This window comes from Gymnoscopelus braueri (genome assembly GCF_963280865.1).
Source record: "Gymnoscopelus braueri genome assembly, chromosome: 24".
Lineage (NCBI taxonomy): Eukaryota > Metazoa > Chordata > Actinopteri > Myctophiformes > Myctophidae > Gymnoscopelus > Gymnoscopelus braueri.
The window spans coordinates 30,108,935-30,120,017 of NC_137626.1; positions in this window are offsets into that span (position 1 = coordinate 30,108,935).

An 11,083-nucleotide genomic window follows, 5' to 3' on the forward strand; every position below is an offset into this window, starting at 1 on the left:
CGAAAAGTTTTGGATAGCTCTGTGGATCAAATTTAGCCCAAACTAAATTTGTCTTTGACTATACACCCCACTCCCCAAAACATTATTGCATTATGAACCAATCTCTCTGCACCCCTCCCCTTACCCACCCCACAGGAACTTCATAACTCCTCCCCTATATACACAAGAACATTTATTTTTCTCGTGGACAAGCGCAGTGTCATCTTGTAGGCACAAGATTTTGAAAAACATTAAATAGTGGGGGGTGGGCCGGTCTAGAGTTTAGTGGGCCTAGGGTTCCCCTCAGATGGGTAGAGGGGAGTATGGGGGTCACTGGATTGCTCCCTGGGCACTTGGAGCGCAGAAGAGCAAAGTTAGGAGCCAAGGAGACCCTGAGCTTCTTCTCTCCCCCATGTCCGACGTGCAAAACCTCCAACAGAAATTATACGCCATTTCAACGAAGACAGTTCTGCAAACGATACATGATAGATAAACTTGTATCTTTGCCAGATCTCACTCCAAGTGGCAAAGGGAGCCTTCGCTGTCCTCGTTCTCAGCTCCTCCAAAAGCAAATTAGCATTTGGGATGCAAACGATTTCTAAGTCACGGCACGCTGGAGGACGGAGTGAGGAAGAGGCAGAAATTAAGGTATTGGAATTTAGCTAATGCGTGAGGCTGAGAGGAGTGTCCCTATGTCGCCTGGCTCACTGGATAGTCCCACTGGTCCCAAGTGGCTCCCGAGATAGCCTCTCTTGAGTTAGCTTCGGTAGTGAGGACAGTCCCCAGTGGTGGTGGTTGTAAGACCTCCACATGTTGCAAGACTGTGTCAGGTAGACAGTCGTGTCCCTATGTATGTGATAGGTGCTTGTGAGTGGGCATAGGTAGTGAGGAGGGTCGGCCCCCTCCATAGTGGTGGTTGTAAGACCTCCACGTGGTGGTGCATGACTGTGTGTCAGGCAGACAAGGGTGTATATCGGACTGGCTCACAGGAGAGTCGGTGGTGGCTGAGCATTAATATTCCCAGCAGGGACACAGCCCCTTATGGGCGTGGAGGTCGGGCGTGGAGGTCTATGGGGAGACTGGAGCCCAGGGCGTCATGGGCTGTCCCCTATACGTACCTTCTTGCTGTTAAAATTATCCAGAAAAAAAGGTTCAAGCTTATTGCCAGCAGTACCAATCACAATATAAAGACATGTGAAATTAATTTTGCACTAAAACCTCACACAACTACAAGTCTCAGGAATAAAGAGATGTTTGTGACAAGCACATCTGCACGTTATCCACGCCACACTCCTCCACCACCCCTGCCTAGACACCCAGTAGAAGACACTGGATACATGTTGTGATAGCTCTGTACTGACTTGTACACCCTCTCTAGGCCCATGAGGGGCCATTTCTCTCCACTGTATCCCCGCTGAGGAGTCCATCTTCCCCATAGACCAGACACGTGTTAATTTTTTTCCTACTGAGTGTAGCGTTGTGAGCTTGTACATCGTCTATTTTCACAATATTTGCCTCTTTCTTACCTAATATTTGAGATAATATTGAGTCGTAAGAGTGATTAAATAGTAACTTTAGAAATGTGCAGATACCCTGTATACACTTATACTGTATGTTGGTTTGTTTACTGTTGAGTGAGAAAACAATGTTGCACATTAAGCTAACCATCTGGGGACCCCCCAAAATCATTTGGGGGACCCCCAGTTTGGGAACCAGACACCTTTACAAACAAATTCGTGAAGACATTTCTCTGTAAGGAATTTCTTCCAAGATTTGTGTAATATTCCCAGTATATCACTTGGCAGCCATGTTTTTACAAATGTCCCAGTACCACCCAGTAATAATTAATGTATTCCTTATTGGTATCAAAATAAATCTTGAAAGCTTCAACAGAATGTGAATTACATGTATAGGTGATGCATTCACCAATCCTGGGCTTTATGGCATGTAGAAAAGGGAGAATTGTCCAATTACATTGTTACACATGCTTATAACCAATTGCTTTAATATATAATTGTACGTATAATCACTTCACTGTAATTTATATAAGCTAATTGGATTCCTAGATCACCAAAACATAGGGTTAGACACCAAAAGTACTTGTCTAGGATGAATAATGGAGGAGTAATGGTCTTTTAAGGAACTGGCGGCGGCCATCTTGAAAATGTTACATTTCTAGTGGTCCGATTTTGGTAGACTTTTGATATGTTATTAAGTACACCTGATACTACAATAAACCATTGAGAAACCTTTTGTTCCAATTTTTTTGGGGTCAAACCATAATTGCACCGCCTAAGTTCTCACCAGTCACTTATTAATAAAAAAATGTCTTCCTATTCAGAAAATCATACACAACCATAATAAATGTATACTGTGCTTTTCAAAGGACGACAATGAACAAATAAAAATGCAGAACATTAGTCAGCAAAGCAGAGGTTTGATGAATGAGCCACACTCATTATCATCTGAGGCCAGAGCTAGGCTACGGTCCCTGGAGGAAGTAGATGATCACAGCATTTGCTTTGTGGTCCTTGTGTCCTCAAAATGTAAATTTATAAACAGAATCCACTCTTCTCTTGGTCTGACTAGAGTCTGTTCACCAATTCACATGGCCAGGGCCACACAGCTTGGCATCAGACAAAAAATTACCAAGTAGGCCTCAGCTGCCTGGGAGAGGAGGAGAGAGAACTGGAGAACTAGAGATTACGTAGGTAACCCCGGTTCTTTTAGTTTAGGAGTGAGACACTCACTATGGGAAACAGCGCCATCTGGCGATGAGTACAGAGCAACACAATACGCTCCCGGGGACCATTCATTGGGCTAGAGGGTATGTCACGTGACCGGCCATGCCCTCCCCTCCACCAGAGGGCATAAGAGGCGCCGGCCGTGACGTCAACTTCCTCTTTCACACAGGTCCTCTGTTCGCAGTGGCGAAACAAAGGGGTGTTTGGTGAGTGTCTCACTCCTAAACTAAAAGAACCGGGGTTACCTACGTAACCTCTAGTTCTTCTTCGTTTTGAGTCGTGAGACACTCACTATGGGATCTATAAACCCCCTGGAAGCGTTAAAAACATCGTACCCCTAGAAAAACCGTACGTGCCCCTACTGGCTCAGGGACCCGCACACGGCGGGCCCCTGCCTTAGGGACGCCCAGGCCCACCGGGCCTGGACACGGCACAAGGGATGAGATAAAAGAGACACTGACAGACCGAAGTCTGCCTTATTCAGCTAATAGAAGACAAGGTCCGTCACCTACCAACCATCTAATAAGGGAACAGGGCCCCCCTGCTCCCAGAGACCCAACAGATCGTTAGCCCCACAGGATCACATCAGGAGGAGAAAAGCACCTCAAGTAGATGAGGCTGCCACGCCCAGGACTGCGTGCGCCACTGAGGAGGCCGCCACGTCCAGGCTGTAGAAAGCTGCAAAAGTCGAAAGAGACGACCAATTAGCAGCCGTGCAAATCTCCTGGACCGAAGCCCCTCTAGAGAGGGCCCAGGAGGTAGCCACTCCCCTAGTCGAGTGCGCCTTCAGTCCAACAGGTACTGGGGCCCCACTACTAGTATAGGCGAGCTTTATGGCTTCAACAATCCATCTGGAAAGCGTTGGCTTGGCAACCGCCTTCCGCTGGTTACCCCGTCCGTAGGAGACAAACAACTGTGTTGACGACCTACTGGACGCCGTCCTCTGACAGTAAAGCTTCAACGCCCTTACTGGACAGAGACAGTGCAACCGCTCATCCTCCGCCTTAGCGAAAGGAGGAGGATGAAAAGCAACCAATTCGACCGGAGCCGGTGCAACCACTCCGGTCTTGGTAACGAACGCCAAGTTTGGTTTCAGCAGAACCCGTCTGCCATCCCCAGAGAACCTCAAGCACTCCGAACTCACCGAGAGTGCCTGCAGGTCATCGACCCTCTTGGCCGTAGCCAGGGCCACCAAGAGGATAGTCTTCAAACTCAACACCTCGAGGCTCACAGTCTCGAGGGGTTCAAAGGGGGGAAGGCAGAGTGCATTCAGCACCACCGCTAGATCCCAGGTCGGAAACAGAGGCCTGTTAGTCGGCCTGGCCCGTCTGGCCCCGCCCATGAACCGCCGTACCATGTGATGCTTGCCAACCGTCCCGACCTCGAAACCTTCGTGACAGGCGGAGATGGGTCCCAAGTACACCTTGACCGTCGAGAAGGTCAAGCCCTGATTCAACCTGCTCTGCAGGAAAATCTGAATATTGCGTACCGGCGCCCGAAAAGCCACCACCGGTGGTGACTGTTCCTGGCACCATGACACAAAAATATTCCATTTTATGTCATAGGCAGCCCTAGTGGATCCAGCCCTGGCCCCCTGAATAGTAGCTACCACATCAGGGGGCAGGCCGTAAGCATCTAGATTTGCCCTCTCACGGGCCAGACCCACAGGTCTAGGTCCCGGGGGCTGGGGTGGTTGATCTCGGTCCCCACCTGCGTCAGCAGGTCCGTTATCGGAGGAAGGGACCAGGGCTCGGCGTAGAGCAGAGGAGTTATCTCTGATCTCCACACGCCCCATCCTGGAGCAACCAGCAGCACAGTCAGGCCCTGGAGCCTGACCCTCTCCAACGTTGGGCGGATCAGCTCCAGCGGCGGGAATGCATAAAGCAGTTCCCTCGGCCACCTGTGAGCCATCGCATCCAGCCCCAACGAGAGATCCGTTGCCTTCATCGAGAAAAAGCGAGAGCACTTCGCGTTCTCTGCTGAAGCAAACAAGTCGACCTGGGGTCGACCGAACCTGGACCAGATCTCGCGCACTGTTTTCGGATTGAGTGACCAATTCGAATACCAAAGCCTGCCACTGGACAGTAGATCCGCTCCGCCGTTCTGGAGGCCCGGAACGTGGACTGCCAGAACCGGCAGTAGACGTGAATCGCACCACATCGTCAACTCTCGGGCCAGGTCGTCCAACACATGGGAGCCTAAGCCTCCCTGTTTGTTGATGTAGCACATGGTCGTGGTGTTTTCCGTCCTTACCAGGACATGACAACCGCTGATGTGCGCCTCGAACTGCTTCAGTGCGAGAAAAAACGCCATCAGCTCCAGGTAGTTTATGTGGGCCACTCGTAGATCGGGGCCCCACACTCCCCTGGCCGCACGACCCTCGTAAACGGCGCCCCAGCCCGTCATGCTGTCGTCCGTCGTGACTACCCTCCTTGAGAGCACCACACCTAGTCTGACACCTTCTGACAGAAAGGGTGCTCGTGACCAGGGTTCGAGTGCCTCCATACACCGCGGAGACACTAGAACTCGCCGAGACCCCCTGGTAGGTGGAATGTGGAGATCCCGCACCCACCGCTGAAAAGGTCTCATGAACAGTCTGCCCAGGCGGATCAGGTGTATGGCTGAGGCCATGAGACCCGCCGCCTGCAAACACAGCCTGTACGTGACTTTCTTTCCTACTTGAAAAGACCTCACACAGGCTAGAAAACTGTCTATCCTGTCCCCGGATAGGCGTGCCACCATCTTGTCCGAGTCCAAAGCAATCCCTATGAAAGAGGTTTGTTGGCATGGGACCAGCACGCTCTTCTGAAAATTCACGGTGAAATTGCAACTTGTAACCCTTCTGTATGGTGCGTAGTACCCAAGGAGACGGGTGGCAAGCTTTCCATTGCGTTAGACAGTGAGCTAGGGGGTTGGGGCGAGCTACTAAAGTTGCTTGCTGCACTGACTGTCTGAGCGTTTCCATGGAAACTAGTGTCGTGCTCACATGCTCTGGCGGTGCCATACGTGTGACGCTCGCTAGAGGCAGCACGGACGTTACCTGACTGACAAAACGATTCGAGGAAGTCACGTGACCCTGCACGCGGTGCCTCCCCGGTGTCGATATCCGATTGGAAACGCCCCCTCTCCGCGTCCGGTCAGAAACGGAAGTGGTTAGCAAGCTTACCTTCCGTTCGGCCATCTTGAGAGGGGCCCGAGTGGCCATCTTGAGAGGGCCCTGTAAAGCAGAAGCGTTTTGGCGCCCTCTCCTGGCCGGGAGAATCGTAAAACGAGCGTGGCCCCTGTGCCGAGGGGCAAAGGCGCCCTCTGGCGGACAGGGATGGCACTGGTTTTACACCTGATTTTATTACCTTCAGAAGATTTAATACATTCAGTATCTTTGTCCCACACGCATTCGGAAAACCGAAAAACGGGTTTGCCAAATGCTGTGGACTCATAGGGGGACCGTCGAGAACGGGGGGCCGCCATGTAGGCGGTCCTCGTTCTCCCTGGTACATAGGCAGAGTTGGAATAAGACACGGTTTTGTACTTTTCATTGCATTTATTGCCATATTTACAGGTTATTTCTTTACAGACCTGACAGAAATGTGCGACATTTTGCTCAGTTTGGCTGTGGAGGAGTGGTCCATGACTCTGTCCTCTAGAAATAAACAGGGTCCCTGTCTCTTCCCCAACCGAAAAGGGGGGGTCCGCGATTGTCCAGGCTGACCGAGCAGCTCTGGGTGGAGCGGCTGGCAAAGCTGCATGTCCTCCTGTGTCTGCCTCGCATCGGGAGGAAGTTGAGGAACAAAGGGCAAAATGTCAAAACTCCTTCCCGCGACGAGGGCGGGAGGGACCGCGACGAGGAGCCCGGGTAGTGGAAGCAGGGCGAGAGGGACGGGGCCGAGGACCGTCCGTGTCGTGAGCCCTCTCTCTGGAGCTGCTTGATGGGGTTGCCTCAAGAGCACGCCTCGGTCTGGACTGGCGAGAGGCGGAGCGCCCTCCCCTGCTAGCCGGTCTCCCTCCTCGGCATCTGGTACTGGTGGAGGTGGAGGCGAGCGGCTGGAAGACGTCAGATGCAGCCTCCTGAGTCGCTCTCCTCTCATCCGTGAAGGACTTGAGATACTTGGCCCCGTCCTTGAAGAGATTCTCAGGGACCAGGGCGAGGGCCAGCAGTTGTTTTCTGGCCTCCTGGCCCTGCTCACCTGGGAAATGGACGAGGTCCAGCCATCTGGTTCGCTCCTGTAGAGCGGCGAAGTCCAGGGACCGTCCGGTCCAGTTGGTGGCGAACTGGTTCAGCTGAATGATCAGCTGCATCAACAGCTCTACCTCCTCGGCCTGCTCACCCAGCGCTGGCAGCATGCCCTTGAGCAGCGTGCTGAGAGAGCCCTGCAGGAAGGTGCTGGCATTGAGAGACTTGGCTACCTGGCAGGAAGCAAAGTAGACCTTCCCCGTGGCCGAGGACGCATCCTTGTCTCTCTTCTGGGCGAAGGTGGGCTTGGGTGCGAGGGAGACCCGGTCCGTGCTCACGTTCGCCAGGCTGGTGGCTAGGACCGGATCCATGGGGGGAACCTCGAGGCCCAGTCCTTCTGCTCCTGCCATGCTGATGTCGAAGGGCAGCTTCGAGGGATTGCTGTGGCTCTCCCAGGACGACTGTAGTGCCTCTCTGAAGCCGCTGGCCACTGGTAGTTTCCTAAAGCGGGGGCGGCGAGGCTCCTGGGCAGCCATGCCTGGGAAGGGTGCTGGAGTGGAGGAGGGGGCCTGGGGCTCCTCCGCTAAGCAGCCTCACCGAGTACCGGGCGCAAGCTTCGCAGAAGAACTCGGGGTCGGAGAGCGCGTAAAAGGCGTGCGCGACACCGAGACATCCCACACATATTTCGTGTGTGTCGTCTCCGTCGATATCGGCAGAGCAGTCGGGTAGGCCGCACTGTCTAGCCGGCAGAGGGCCCAGGGTGTACGGGCCTCTGGGGGCTTTCAATGGAGCTGACATCGTGGGACAAAAGGGAGCGACAAAGCTAGGCTAACAGCTCTATGCGGGGAGTTAGCTAAGCGGGAAAGGGGGGTTAGCGCTGTGGAAGTAGCCAAACAGCTAAGCTAGTACAACTAGCGGCTAGGCTAAGGAACAGCTAAGGGCTAACACCGGCTCACAGAAAGGCTAGGCTAACAGCTCTATTCGGGGGGTTAGCAAAGCAAAACAAAAGGCGGTAGCGCTGTGGAGGTAGCAACAACAGCTAAGCTAGTGCAGCTAGCGGCTAAGCTAATGAAACAGCGAAAGGCTAACGCCGGCTCACCACAAGGTAGAATAAAGTTAGTTTCCTTGGTTTTGGTCGAACGAGAAAACCCGTGGGTGACTGATCCTAGCCTCCGCTTTTAGGGCTAAAGCTGGTTTCTCACTTTGGGTCCTTGAAGAGTAGATTAATCGGTGATAGTTGAATTCAGTTTTTTTAACAAGCGTGTAGCCGTGTTATCATCTGCGAACAGAGGAACTGAAAGAGGAAGTTGACGTCACGGCCGGCGCCTCTTATGCCCTCTGGTGGAGGGGAGGGCATGGCCGGTCACGTGACATACCCTCTAGCCCAATGAATGGGCCCCGGGAGCGTATTGTGTAGCTCTGTACTCATCGCCAGATGGCGCTGTTTCCCATAGTGAGTGTCTCACGACTCAAAACGAAGAAGAACTGTGGATGAGGAACTGTCCTGGGATGCATCTTTGTCATTTTTAGATTTGTTTTTTAGCTATTATTTTTATTCATTTTTGAAAAATCGTGAAAATGACTGCAAATCATTGAATATTGTTTTAAAGCCGAACATTTGTAACTCAAATCTTTGCTTCTGGGGGATTCTACAAATGTCTTCTAGATCCTAACAGTTTTTTTTTTTTTTACTTATGTTGCTATAATCAGTGGTTCTTTTTGTCAAGGACCCCCAAAATTATATGTATTTGGCCGCGGACCCTATCTCAAAATATGTTGTTCCAGGGACCCCCCAGAAGCAAAAATGTTCGCTTTAAAAAATATATATATTCAATGATTTGCACACATTTTCACGATTTGTAAAAATAAATAAATTAAATGGCATATATACAAGCTCATAGCGCGCCACTCGGTGCTGCGCTATGAGCTTGTAGATCTGCTATTTTTGAATAGCCCAAAGACGTCCCCGGATTGAACGGGTTAATGTCCCGAATAGGATTTGGTTTCCAGTGATGCATTAAAACAAAGTGTAACATGTTTCCAAGCGTATGAAAGGATGTCTTCCTCAGCAGTGGCTCCGTACTCCTCTGGTACTTTCTTATCTCCTGCCGTGCCGTTGTTCACGGGCAAAACCTTCTCCTTCTGGGGTCACCGCTATCCCCTGCAAAGAGGCAAGAGCATGGGACTTTTTTCTAAATGTATTCAGAAAGGATGCCTGACAGTGGTATGGTGGGTTAACCACGCACACTCCTGTCTGCCCAGGATAGAGTTTTACCAGAGCTTCACTTTAAAACCCAAGAAAACCCCTCATTTGGAAGGGGAGTGCCCACTCCTCAAAAATGTTTGAGTGCTTAAAATGTGTTTTGTTAAAAAATAAAAATGAATACAAACTTTTTGGAAACTTTCTCTTTGGATGAATTCACAAAAACATGGGGGATACGTTTTCAAAAACTGAGCACACAGGGAAACATGATTTTTAGACCATTATACTTCTTCTGCTTTGTTGAATACACTATTCAGATAAATTCAGATCAATATACTTGTGCAGGCTACTGATAAATATTTTTGAATAGAGCCAAACCAATATTTTACTTTTTATGAACATTGGCATCAGCCAATGAAGATATCAAGAATACACTACCCTTAAAGTTGAACCTGCCTTTAAAGTTTCACATTATTGGTGTTCTTGATATCACATCCTATTACATGGAATATAAATTGACAGTTTACAATTCTTATTGCTTTAATTTATCATGGCATGAATTTAATCTGCTGGTCAGTGGTCACAATCTCACAATGGGGGAAATAGATGTGCATAGCCTAACCAACAAGCTTAATAGCCTACAGAAAATGCTGAAAACCATGCAGGCTACTATCATGATGGACATTGCAAAATGCTAAGTGATTTTGTTTATCTGACCTTCAACGTTCACGGTTGTACTTTATTGTTACATCTTGTGTACAGGTAGCCTATAAAAGTAAAACTTATTTTTGTTTGTTTCCTTCAGACAAATGAACCATTATGAACATTGGTTTATAATGTCAGTAATTAGATACTGACATTATATTCATTTTTCTAATAATGTTGTCACAAGGAGTGGACATGTTGGGGTAAATATTCTTTAAACATATAATTCAGTGTATAGAGGTTATTACACTCTTGCTGGGCCAGATTTGGGTTCTACCCAAGTGCAATGTGTTCTGGGCTTGTAGATCAGCTCGGGTTTAGCCCTAGAATGTGATATTACATACATTTTAATGTATGCTGCCTGCCTGTGAGCAGCGGTGTAAAGTAACTATGTATATTTACTCAAATACTGTACTTAAGTACAATTTTGAGGTATTTTTACTTTACTGTAGTAGTTCCAATTTTCAGTAGCCTACTTTTACTTCTACTACATCTCGGAGGCAAATATTATACTTTTACTGAAGCAAATGTAGTTACTAGTTACTTTGTAGATTTTGATTATTATTACAAAACATAACCACTTCAGCCCTTTATACATTTCGGACATTTGAAAACAGACGATCTACAAGCTCACAATGCGTCGCGATATGACGCATTGTGAGCTTGTAGATCTGCTATTTTCAAAAGATTTTTATGCATTTGAAAACTTGTGAAATGAGATATATGGTATAATGACTACTTTTACCTTTGTAAGTATATTTGATACCAATACTTTTGTACTTTTACCCAAGTAAATTTAGAATTCCAGACTTTTATTTTATGTTTTATTTCTACATTGTGGTATTGCTACTTTAACTTAAAGGGATATTTCACTTTCAAAAAAACTTTGGGTTATTTTATCGTCTACTCAGGCTTTTGTGAGTCCCCCAGACACGCTTTATCAGACACGCCCCCTTCCTATACAAACCCATTATAACTTCAAACTAAATTTGTAACCTGTTAGATTCATCAAAAACACCCGTCCTTGGTTCTGACTCACCCTGCCCTCCTAATACGTGAGGGGGCCGTGTTTTTTCGATTTCTTTTTTCCTTTTTTTTTTTTTTTTTTTTTAATTGTTTTCATTTTCCAAAAAAAATATTAAAAATAAATGAAAAAAGTTATCGAAAAAATGAATGTCTGATAAAATGAATATCAAATATCTAAATACTGAATCAAGCAACTTAAAAACGGTCTGGGGGACTCACAAAAGCCTGAGTAGACGATAAAATGACCAAAAGTTT